We start from the raw sequence: 13,337 nt of genomic DNA, 5'->3' as shown, positions 1-13,337 counted from the left end.
AATGAATGATTTAGATTAGTAGTTGAGAGATACATATTTTTATTCATAAGTAGACTTGTAAATCCTAAGTATTTTTTAGGCTGCGGGTTTTCTTTTGTTTGCCGTCAGAACCGAGTTTTATACTTTATAATGCCTTTATCATTTTCTTTTACGGAGAAGATAATATCTAAGTATAAAACACAACCACGAGTGGTTGTGTTTATGGCTGACGGAGAGTATCGCTATATTACAACTATAAGTCCTTGTTAGACTCAGAGTAGAGCCCGCTATGCCGTTAATCTTATAAACAAGACTCTGAGAGTCATTTTTAGACTCACTTTTATGAGGATTGCGATGAAAAAAAGAGAAGACAAGAGACTATAACCACAATAAAACAAAGGTTTACAAAGTACAGAATAGCATCGGGCGTCTACTTCACGCCGACAATACTTCCCGATGCGCGGAGCCTCTGTATGTAGTCACTGTAATCAGGGGAGGATTAAGGCCGTCATGGGACCCTAGGCTATTTTTTCTCTGGAGCCCCCTTATGTATCATGTTCTCCCAGAAAAAATTAATTTAACACTCATTTAGTATAACAGCCTTTATTTGTAACAAAAAATACTTCAGAAAGCCATTTAAAGTATGTATATTAGCAAGCTTAACAAACATTAAGCTTTCGGAAACAAAACACATCTGCTGCAGCAGCATCACAGACCCCCTTACACAAATCAAGCAGTGGGGTAGAGTGATATAATTTCAAGAAAAAACATAATACAGCAGCAGAAAACCAGTGTGTGTGTGTGGCAGTAATGTAACAGAACTGCAGCCTAGTAAATACACACAACTCATTTTCCCAGGGATCTCTTTCTTGTTTTCCTGGATGAGAAGTCTATAATGAGGCTGTTAAAATCCAGTTTTGTATGAACATCACTCTCAATGCTCATCAAAGACAGGTGATTGAGTCTCTTTTGGTCCATTGTGGATCCCAGTTTATTCTTCACAAGTCCAAGTTTTGAAAATGAACGCTCCTCAGTGGCATTGGTAACAGGTAAAGTCAAAAAGAGTCTCAGTAATATACCAACATTCGGAAACACTGACTGTAGTCTCCGTCCTCTTATATGACTCAGCAGTGAGGTGTCATCCTACCCCCTAAGGAATTCTCTGAACTGTCCAATTTTATCCACAAAACCTTCTTCTAGAACACCTGAATATTTCCTCTGGAGATCAGCTGCTCCTGAATAGAGGTCTTGTGTGGAGATAGATGAAATGTGGTTCAGAAATCCAAATGTGTGCTGAACATGTGTGTAGGAGTGATACTTCCGATCCATTTCAGCAAGGAGACGATCTATGGCAGCAATGAACACTGTCGCTCTAAACCTGTCACGGCCCGACTGTTCACGGTTCAGTTGCCTCATCTGCTTGTTTTTTTCTTCTTCCGTATCTGTGTGTGCCCGCTGTATATTGCTTGGACACTGTCGCCGTCGGAGACATATTTTTTTGCTGCGTTCTCAAAGTTGTCAAAATTATCACGTAGGTTGGCCACATAATTCCTCAATGAGCTGATCAAATTGATAGCATTACATAAATCCAGATCCACAGTTTGCATGCAGTACTGGTCTTATGGAAAAGTTGCAGTGTTAGGTTCCACATGTTTGACAGGAATGCATTCTCTATCTTGACCGTTTTACTGTAGAGTGCCCTTACTTCATTTTGAGTTATGGGATTTTGGCTGGAGTCATAACTTAACATCAGCAAGGACCCGTACATCCTCGCATCGGTGCAATGCTTTTCTCAATTGTGCGTGAGCTGACCCTCTCGCGTTAGACATACTTTCTAAAGTTTCTATTCTATTCATTGGGCCGTTAACCCACTTTAATAACCTGCCTATTTTTGGAGGACAAATTAAAAAGTATCTACGAAGTTAAAAAAATCCTCCGTCTCAAGGCAGCAGTTAACAATCTTAACCCCGACTAAACTAAGTGTGTGTGCAGCGTACGGTCATCCAAAGAGTTAATCTGTTTAATGAGTGACTGAAAGCCACTGTAAGTACCTGACATATTGTTAGGATTAAAGTCTCTCTCAATAAGCAAGGATGACAAATATAAACTGGACCGTAATTGATTACTTACGCAATGATTCGCAAACACGTGGTTGTTGTTGATTACAATGTAAATTACAATGTATATTTCGAATGAATAAAACGTAAAAAACCCTCCTGCGTGAGGTAGGGGAAACAAAAGGGAAAAACTCACCTACGCAGTGCAGGCAAAAAGAATAAGTTCTTGTGAAGGGAAAATCCACGTGATGTAATTCTATTCATGATTACATGCATGTTCGGATATGCTTGTAGCCAGATTCCAACAACAGGTGACAGTATTGTGATGGAAGAATGGTAAATAAAATCAATGAGCTGATTTGATAGAAGTGACCCATGTTTGCCGAATCAGTACTTTTTTGCTTGTTTATAACCCTACGGACGAACAAAGGTCCATTCTTTTCATACTATTACATTTCTTAAAAATAGTCTGGCCAATTCAAGGGCCCCTTCAACCGTTGGGCCCCAAGACAGTAGCCTAGGAAAGCCTGTGCATTAATCCGTGCTTGACAGTAATGAAACGCGGACATTGAAGAACAACTTCAGGGAGTGCAAAAGGATAGGGAAAGAGGTGGGAGTCCTGTTGGAGGGTATTCTCTAAAATATTGGGAGAGCACCAACACAGCACGAACTGGTCGCAATAGGTGAATATATTTTTAAAGAAGTCTTTTGTCGGCGAAAGTATTGAGATTCATGGAGGTGTTTGTTTATATAAGCTTAGATATTGTTTATTTATACCATTAGTTTCTCGTAATATTTTTTAGAAATCGACGAAACCTCGAAGCTATGAATTGTAATTAGAAATATTTTATTACTGCTTGTGTGGTTTTTATTTGTTTTAACGGAAATTAATTAATTTATGTGTATATAATATTGATTGTATTAAGTAAATGTTCTATTTTTCTCCAATAATCATTCATCATTTGTGTTGGTGTTAAATAACAATAAAAAAAGATTCTGGGAGCACCCTTGGACCTTCCTAATCTCCTCAACAATCAATTGGGCGTGGAGCAAATCACAGTTCCTTTGCCTTTTCGCCTCTTTGTTGACAACTGTTGATTTTGAAAGTTGTTTTTATTGCTTATTGAGAAGAATAGTCCATACTTTTAGTAACACAACTTACTATTTAAATCCTAAATTAATCCAAATTGATTTAAAGTCAAGTTCACCCTTTTACACAATAAATAGAAGAACAACAATACAATTATTTGCTATTTATAGAAATAAACTAGAAGAAATGGATACACCAAATAATATCTAGAATTAGATATGGAATGGAATTATTTTTTTGTTTGGACTGTGTCCTCCTTTTAAAGAAGCAATACAGAGTCTTGCAGATAAATTTGGATCAAGTTTTAGGCCGCCAAAATCCATATTCAATGGTATATGATGACTAGTGGTGAAAACTTGTTGTAATTTTTAGCTCAGCTATTTTTTTTTTTAAATTAGTAATCTGAAAAAAGAAGTTCCTTTTCTTTAGTTGTTGTGATTATTGTTTAACTCCAGCGAAGTAAACTTCATTTCCTACTGCATTCAAAACTCAGAGTAGAATTGAAGATCTACTTCAGAGTAATTCTTGACAATATCCTTATTTATTTCCTACTTCTCGTCCCTTCTTGCCACAGCTACTTGCAGCTGATATAATGAAACGTCATGACAACTAAGCTGCTCTCTTTTCAAACATTCTTCAAATTATCAGGGTGTCAATGTTGATTTTCGTTTTCTTTATCTAGCATGCCCAGAATACACACAATTGTCACGACTATACATGACTGGGAAATGAGGTTCTTCCTTTGAAATATAAATTTGAATTAATTTAATTTCTAAACTATGAATCCTCACAGATTCTTCAAATTTTCAGGGTTATGATGTTAATTTTCCGTGTTTTTTATTCATACCGAAAAATTATTTCTTCAAGTAATCACTAATAGTGCATTTAAATTATCTTTTTTACATAAGCCATATGTAATGTCTTTAATCTTTATAATAATACATGTAATCACATAAGAGAGTCCACTATTAATTTATGCAAGAGTCTCTTTGTAATTCCTTCCGTTTTACACACATGCAGTTTTTCAAGGGGCATATGGAAAAATATAAGGGTTTGTTATAACAAAACCAAAATATTTGTAATTAAATTGACACAAAATAACTCAAAATAAGGAGTTGAAGTTTTTTAATAATATTTATATATATAAAAAAATGTAAATAAATATCAATTTAGGTAAATTATTCAACTATGAAATTATATATATAATATTCTACCTCTATTTAATCTATAAATTGTTTTTTATAAATAAAAAATAAATTACTCATGCTTTAAATAAGCTTTGTTTATCTAGATACAAATTTAAAACCGAGCTATTAATTATCTCTGGATGAAACCCTTAATTAAATTAGTATTATTTGACATTTGGATTGCTTGTCCCTAAATTTGAATGCCTCAAATAGAATTGAATAACATTATTGAAATTTTCTTCTAATTTAAAAGGAAGCAAGTTTATTTACATGTTCTTTCCTAACTAATTTTTGTAAGTCAAAAGTTGGTTCAAATTTTATAAAAAGTGTAAGAATATTGAAGTTATTAAAATCGAACTCTATTTATAGGAGAATCTAATTATCGAATCGTGGTTGTGGTAGAAAGTACCAAATAATAACTAGAATTAGTTATGGAATCTAAAATAAATTTTTGTCGACTGTGTTCTCCTTTTAAAGGTCTTGCAGATAAATTTTGGATCAAGTTTTAGGGCACCAAGATCCATAATGAATAGTTCTGGATAATACTTTATGCCTCCACACGGACCTGAAAGCTTTATCAAACTTTGAGACAGCCTCAGCGTCTATGGAGCTTGCGACAGACTTGATAGACGAGTTCAGGGCCTCCACAGAGTTATGGCAGGTTTTACAGGTTTCTCTCTCCCCCCCCCCAACTTTCCCTACAGATAAAAATCACAAGGATTAAGATTAGGAAAGTTGGAGAGCCATGTCTTTAAGTCTCAAAAATGTACCTTCTGCCTCCAGCCACTTTGTCCATCCAGGGTTTGACCACCTCCAAGTAGTCTTCTCTTTATTCACATTCTGCTTGGGCTTGAGAAATAAGTTTTTATTGATGGCCCTAGAGATGGTCCTGCGGCGAACGAAGCGATTTTTGGTAAGGATGGAAATGGATTTGTCTGGGTGAGCTTTGATGGACCTCTTGAGCCTATCCAGGAACGTGGGCGTCCTCATTATGTTACTCTGGGGACTGTGCTTGGACCTGCTGGACATACCCGTGTTTTTATACTTCTTGATGATGGTGTAGACTGTAGACGGTGCATTTGGGTATATCAGGAGTCTGATGATGTCAGGGGCAAAGTGTCCTGCGGAACGGAGTTCTATCATAGCGCACTTTTTTTGATGCTACATCCTCATGAAGTGAAATTTTGTCTTTTTTTTTCTCGGAAAGTTAAATACAGAACCTCTCCAAATAAAAAGAAACTACTTTTAAATATAATTGTTGTTGCTCTTGACAGCCATGAACTTGGTCCAAATTGTTCTACACTGCTCTGTACATGTAGATAAAGATGTAGCCTTACCTGAGTAGTTATTCCTACCCAGTTGTACATTTTTTAATAGTGCTTTTATATTTTGCAAAGCTCTTATCATTAGACAAATGTGTAAATTGTCTATATTTTTAATCTGGCACAGTTTTTTTTTGATAATCCGAAGAATGCATCTTCTATTCCTCAACTGCTGTCATTATTATTTAATTACTAAGTAGTGAACTCATTTTTCTACTAGATTCAATTATATTCAAAACCTGATTGAACATTTGTGTGTGGTCATAAAAGACGGATAGTAAGCTTGAGGATTTATTGCAGAGTCATACAGTAGAATTGAGGAGCGGCATCCGTCATCTGGTTATTGCCCTTGTTTATTTCTTTAGTCCCTCCTTTTTTGTCACAGCTAGTTGTAGGTCATCTAATTAAAGACCGTGACAGCTAAGCTGCTCCATTAAAAAAATTCAAATTGTCGCGGTGTCCATGCTGATTTCGATTTCTTTTTTTTAACATGACCAAAATACACACGATTTTCATCATAAGTTATAAGGGTTAGTCCTTATTAGAGTAAAAGTAGAATTGAGAAAGGATTAGTTCCTCCCTATTAATGTTATTATAACAAAGCTGGTCAGCAAATATTTTCAGTTCTTACTGAAAATTTACTAGCATAACCGATGACGTTATTGGAACCCCAAATACAGGAGTATAACTATATAGAATAATTGAAAATCCTAAATATAGCGTTAATAAATAAGGAATCAATAAAAAAAAATGAAATGACTATATTTTTTACTTTTTATTTATGACATTTACCCAAACAAAGGTCTTAATGACGTCACCTGAAGAGAGAGAGAGAGAGGCATTTTATAAATCTGCTATGTTTGTCCTACAATTTTCTTGTTGCATAACCTTCTTCTAATAACATTGACCTATTTCAATGTTAAAAGGTGGAGTAGGATTTGCATTTATTTCCTCTCTCATAGCTGCTGATCTAATATAACGTCATGACAGCTAAGTTACTCTCCTTCCAAAAATTCTTCATACTTCCAGCATTACCTTGCTATTTTACAGGTTCCTTGTATAAAAAACCATCAAACAAAAAACACACACACCCCGATATTTTATATAACTATAGTCATCCCCTTTCTCTAACTTTTTAAATACTTCATAACATGAACTATAGAAAAAAAAGGTAACGCTTCGTTTTTCATGTCTTATATTTATTTGAACTAACGAAATATAAATAATGAAATCCCTGTCTCTCACTTTGTTTTTTCATTATTCTTTCGCATAAACAAAACTTCCACTAAAGATCAATAATTTAAAATACAAAAAACAGTAAAAAAACCATCAACAGTAGAGGTCTCACTCAATCACAGAAACAAAATAGGTGGTACGAAGGCTCCACCTTCTATACAGAAAAGAACATCCAAGGTCTGTTTTATTTGACTTGTTGTTGTATATCGAGAATGTTGCCAGCCTGTACGGAAACCACTTCTGTGATAATACTGTATAGGGGTTTGAGTGTATTATTCTTGGATTGATTGCTTCTTCTTCCATATTAAGTTTCTTCCAGTGCTTTGCCACCAACAAGCTTGGTGCTGAATTTTTTTGGGAATGCTTTTTTCCATTTTTTCCTTTCCACTAAACCAATTCTTATAAAGAAGGGGATTGGCAGGCCTTGTTATAGGAAATTAGCAGCATGAGTGATGGAAGTGCCCCACACGTGAAGATTTCAATCTGCAATGTTTCCTGAGAATCTTTTCAGCTACCCTGTCGAAGTTAGGGCATGTTCGTTTCTTATAAGAACTGATCGGCAGTCCTAAGGCGTGGGTTAGCTGAGTATTTCATGTGGACCTAAGGCAATGAAAGTACCAACGATTGAACCTTCTCAAGAAACTGCCATTCTAACCAATAATTGCCCAAGGTCTTTATTACTTTAAAAACTTCGTTCGGCTCAGAAAATATTCTGTTGAGAATTTGTATCCAGTTGATCTTTCGAACACGTATTTGTTTCTTATTCCCAAATGTCTTCACTTTTCATGAGTCTTTTTAGCCAACTAAGGTTTCAATTTTTCCAAAACTCTGGGAAAAACTGGGAACTCCGATCCCAGCTATTAAGTGAAGTAATAAGGTGGTCATTGGAGATACACTGTAGTTTGTATCCCCAGACAAGCTATTTCTTAGAAGAGTTTATTTTCTTGATGTGTTTTGAATTTTTTTGTGTATATTAAGAGATGGACATTTTTGAGAACCACCAATTTATGCCAGATTCGGAGTTTTTCTAATTTTGTGATATTCAACTAAATATATTTGTTAACTTCCTTTGTCACTGTCTCCACAATTTTTTCTTAATTCTCTCTAATGGCATGTTCTTGGATATTGACCAACCCACAACGTCAAGGAGAGTGCTTGAGGCTGCGTGCCGAAAGTTGGGAAATTACGTTTTAAGCTCGCTTTTTATAGTGGCGAGTACTTCTGTTTTAGTTATATTTAATTACAATCCTGATGTAACTTCAAACTTGGTAAGTTCATCCACAACGTTTATTAATGAGATTTTGATTTCACTTTGTGATTCTGTTGTAAAAATTGTAAGATCGTTTACATATGAAAAAGTCTTAAACGATTTATCATTAATTTTTAGACCTTTCACGAGATACTTTTTTGTTGTATGGATAATTTAAAGTGTATATCACAAACGCACTCAAAAAATTTTAATACAATGTTTGAAAATAATCATTTGCTCTTAAGATGTTCTCCTGTTATTCTCATGATATATGTAACTCTTCCTTATAGCTATAATTTTTATTCCTTATTTTTGATATGGTCAATCATGATACGTAAAATAGTTCCTAATGAACTACAAATCTTGATTATGAGAAACCTAATTAATCAGCTCATTTTTTATATATATCTTACATAGATATAAGGAAAAACTTGGATTTTAATTAGGAAGAATCAAAACCATTCTTTACTAGAATTTTTTTCTTTCTAATTTGCATTCAAACTTTGTAAGTAATTGAACATTTCCTTTTTTAACTTCTTTAATTTAAAATTAAATAGAATGAGTAATCCTTCAAAGTATGGTTAGTATTTTAAAATATTCACACTTTATGGGGATACAGAAGATTTTGTAAAACTGTTCCATACATTTTTTTAGTTAAATAATTTTTTAATAATTCATTACTTTTTGATTTTTACTTTTCTTTTGAAAGTTATTCAGTTGAGGCATTTCATTATTTTCCCTTAATTAATTAATTTATTATGCAGGTGTAACTTTTTGATGTTTCATAAAATAAGAGAAAATATGTAATATTTACATGCCAACATTTGTTTGGGCGTTAAAACTTTTTTAATCAGAATACATTATGTTAATTTTGCCCCCGTGATGAAAATTACATAATTAGCAGACAATTCATTTTTTTATAAATGTTGAAAAATATATATCAATTTGTAAATTGATAAACGAATCTTTTTTTTGTACCTTAAGCAATGGCTCTGTATTAAAACTAAATATATTTTACTCACCTCTTTTACTATTACAACTCAAAATACTCAAATCAATCCATCTAAACACTTATTGATATAGCTCAATGATAAAAAAAGGATTAATACAAAAAGTAATAGACTCAAAATAATTTATCTTTCACAATCCCCCGTTTCAAAACATAACTGAACTATGCGCATTCTATATTTTTGGCATTTTTACACACACTCACACAAAGAAGAATCTTAGAACATCATAAAATGTATGGATATCTAATGAATGTACATATATGTAACATATATAACAGAAGTGAGTGGGGAACGAGTGAGCGCCTCTCTTAGCTTACATATATTTTTCAAGCATTTTTTGCATGTAATAATTATAAGTTAGTAGATACGTGTATTAGGTATTATACATATACACAATATATATAAAAAAACTTAATGTCTTTAAAGTAAAAAAACAACAGTACAAAAACTGACGTCAATTTTAGTCCTAAAAGTAGTCTGGCCTTGTCTTTTTTTAATAACTAATTTGTACAGTGTGCGATAACATAAATTCTTTTTTTTTTAAAGGCAATAAAAGAAGTTTTATTTATCAATTTTTTTAAATTCATAATGATAGTGCACATTTAATGTTTTGTTTAAAAACAATTTAAACAAAATATAATCACATAAGGGATACCCCCTTTGAATAAATTGGACATCAGTATTTGAATACCGGGTGGTTTTTTTATTTGTCTATAAAGAACGTTTCATTGCGAGGTTTTAGAGGGAAACAAAATGTAATAAAAACTATATCTCGTTTAATAGCTGCAGATAATTTCTAGATAAAATAATTACTTATAAGCTATTTTAGAAAAGTCTTCAAATTTTTGTTTTTCCCAAATAAATCAGGCTTCAAATACTCGATTTGAAACAATCGTACTAATTTAAATTTTTGTATGGCATCGTATCTAATAGTTTTAATTTTATCTTTCTAAATATATTTTTATTGGAGTTATTTCCACTCAAATAATTTTGAAAAAACTTCTTCTATAGCCTGATTCTTACAGCTTAAGAAAATGAAGTTTTGTTGCAACACCTTGTATTTCTGAAAAACGAATAAATTTGACTAAGACACATCCTTTCACATTAATTATACTCAGAATTAATAAAATATTTTAGTTAAAAGAGTAGAAATAATAAATTAAAACACTGCATACCTTGTTTACAAATAAAAAGTATTGAAATAAACCATCCATTAAATTTCCTATGTAATTTGTAGCTATGTTTAAAATCAAGCCATTGTTTTTATTCTCATTAACTTTAATTAGGTATATAAAATATTATGCCTTGGCTATCACTGCGTATTGTTTCCTCTTTTCCCTTGATGGAATCACGAAAAAGACTTCTCTATCCAATTTTTCCCTCCAACTTACATTTAAGGTCTTGATAGATAAGGGCTAGGTATCAGAAAAACATGATCTTTCAAAGACCTTGTGCATTCTTCAGGAGGAGTCGGAAAGGGATTATGGAATCTTCTGCAGGCCTGAGCCACACTTATAAACTTCTTTCTTTTATCACTTTTTCTATCACTGATGAGTGCCCAATATCTTTCACTGCCTTCTCATTTGTCATATTTTGATAATGAAATGGTGTTCCATATGTGATAATTCTTGATTATAATTGAGTTGAAATCTTGTTGCTTCCTGCAATTAACAAAACATTTCAAAGCTTGATACGAAATAAATTATCCATAATGTTTCTGTCTCCTGAATTATCATTGCTATGATTAGAGCATTCAAAATATAGTACAATACACCATTAGAACTATTAAGTCAACAGTGACTTCCAACATCACGCCCACAACTGTAAGATGGTCGAAACTATTCAGGACCTCATTGATGAAGACCCTGGGCAGTCCCTGAGGAAGATTCCATAAGAGGCAGGAGTCTCTCACACTCGTGTAAAAAAATAGTGAAGAAGGACACTTGCTACAAGAGTTGCCACCTCCATAGAGGTCATCCTATGAACACTGTAACCAAGGAGAGATAGTTTACTAAAGTGGACGCCCTGTTGGCATGGATAAAGCACACCCCTTGTCACTCAAGGCTTTCTAATCTTTTACTCAGATGAGAAAAAATTCGCCCAAGATCAAAAAGTCAGCAGAAAGAACAAGTAGAGGTTAACAATAGTGTCTGAGAAGGGCCTTGAAAGTCAACACAGAGGTGTACAAAAACGTACTGGAGACTACATTCAAGCCATAGATGATGGATAGGGTTGCTGAAGGAAGAAAAATGACGGTGCACCATTGCACAACTCTTGTACAACTCCGAAATAGTGCCAGGATAAGCTAATCTACTTCTGTGAAAAGGAAATATGGGCTCCCATAATCTCACAGGACTGGTTTGTTGCTGAAAGAGACACCACCAGATCCCCCCCATACCAAACACTCCCTCACCAGCTCCACCATGGACGTGTTCGTGAAGCAGTTAAATAGGACTTTATAAAGGCATACAGTCGAGCCCGAGGCTGCTTTGAATTCCAAATAATTTTTGGACTTATTTTTATTTTTGACCAAAATATATGGGTTTTTGTAACGTTTGATCTTTGGGCATAATATTGTTTCCACCCTATATATATGTATATTTTAGATATTAACATTATACATAATTACAAAATTATTCTGGATTAAATAAACTATATTTTTGATGGACTGATATATATATATATCACTCTATTTACTCATCAGATAATTTGTCATAGATAAGAAAAAATAATAATGACGAACCAATATGTTTTGTATGTTGCAATAGCAGAAATACAATGCCTACTTTTTATACTTAAATCTACGTCTCTAATGATCATAAATAGGCTTTCTAACTTAGATTTATTTTTTCTGTGTAAGAAGAAGTAAATTGAAAACTCTAATAAGGATAAATTTTTAGCTTTTAATAAAATATAATAACTTTTTACAAATAACGTCCACTAAAACAGTGTCACTTTCTATATATTGCTAATTCTAATGGGACATAAAAGTTTTTTACTAATATTATTTTGTAAACAAATCGAAAAAGAGTGGCACCATCTTTTGGTAAACTAATATAGCTATTCAATATAAAATATAGGTGTATTTCTAGCGATGCATAAAACATGTCCTTCCGTAATGTAAAAATAAAAGAATCCGAAAATAAACGTGGTAATCCTGACAATTTGGTGAATGTTTGGGAGGACAGTAGCTTAGCTGTCATGATGAGCTATTAGATTAGCTGCAAGCATCTGTGAGAGGAAGGAAAAAAACAAAAATTCCACTCCGAATATAGGAAGGATATATATCCTCAATTCTACTCCGAGTCCAATATAGACATACACATAAAACTGTCAAGGAGCAAATTTACTATGATTATCTCCGTCATTCATGAGCATACGTTTATAATTACTTTATACAGAGATTCCCTTCTCTAGAATTAAATAATAACGTTAAGTGATTTCATGAACAAAAATGAAATATACATCTTCTCCCTCCAAATCATATTACAGGTTCTTTTTAAAAAAAAGCAACTGGCTTTGAAGCCACCTTACGGATAATAAATATATATTTCTAGTTTTGTCATTCTCTATTTTTATATAGAACAAATATAAGTATTTTTAGGCTTGACTTGATATCATTCCATATGAAGGATCCTCATATTATATCTTCTTAGAATTTCATTAAATTTGGTATAATCTAAATCTATTTAATTTTGCAACTAAATTGTTTAAATATGGAGCTGCAATAGGGAAAAAAAATTTATATCTAGGAAATTTTGAATTATCATATTTTTTACAAAAGTTAACTCCAATTTCAGCAAATAAAGTATCTCTGAAAAGTAAATTTTTCACTTAATTATTTAGCTCTTTTTGGTGCACAAATTGTTCCGGCCACAACTTTGACAATAAATGTTGAAGGGAATACTGGTTTACACACTTCCATCAGTTATTGTAGCATAAAACACAAATGATTTTAACAAACTCGAATCTTACATAATTGACCATTCACCTATCATCGCAAATTTCTACCATCAGTTAGAATTCTCACTTGAAACACAATGCTTTGCTTCTGAAAGACAAGGCCACTTACCAAAAAGTAGAAGAAATAAAGAATTATAGCTTGCAGCTTCTCGAAAACTGCATATTAACCATGTGCTCAGCACTTGAAAGAGTGAAATCATTTACCAAACGGTTTTTTATGGCACAAAGAAGTAAACAATGCCAC

At 33.1% G+C, this 13,337-nt stretch overlaps 1 protein-coding gene across 1 annotated transcript in view; it reads right to left on the bottom strand.

Moving 5' to 3' along the window:
- LOC121121401 (potassium channel subfamily K member 15) overlaps positions 1 to 9,320 on the bottom strand; it is an 82,085-nt gene extending 72,765 nt beyond the window's left edge. Inside the window, exon 1 of the mRNA XM_040716311.2 lies at positions 9,143 to 9,320. The gene's annotated coding sequence lies outside the window, so the exon portion shown is untranslated. The remainder of the gene's footprint in view (positions 1 to 9,142) is intronic.
- Positions 9,321 to 13,337: the final 4,017 nt, after the last annotated feature.

This window comes from Lepeophtheirus salmonis, chromosome 7 (assembly GCF_016086655.4).
Source record: "Lepeophtheirus salmonis chromosome 7, UVic_Lsal_1.4, whole genome shotgun sequence".
Lineage (NCBI taxonomy): Eukaryota > Metazoa > Arthropoda > Copepoda > Siphonostomatoida > Caligidae > Lepeophtheirus > Lepeophtheirus salmonis.
Note: the sequence above shows the minus strand (reverse complement) of the source record. Positions and strands in the feature narration are given on the sequence as shown.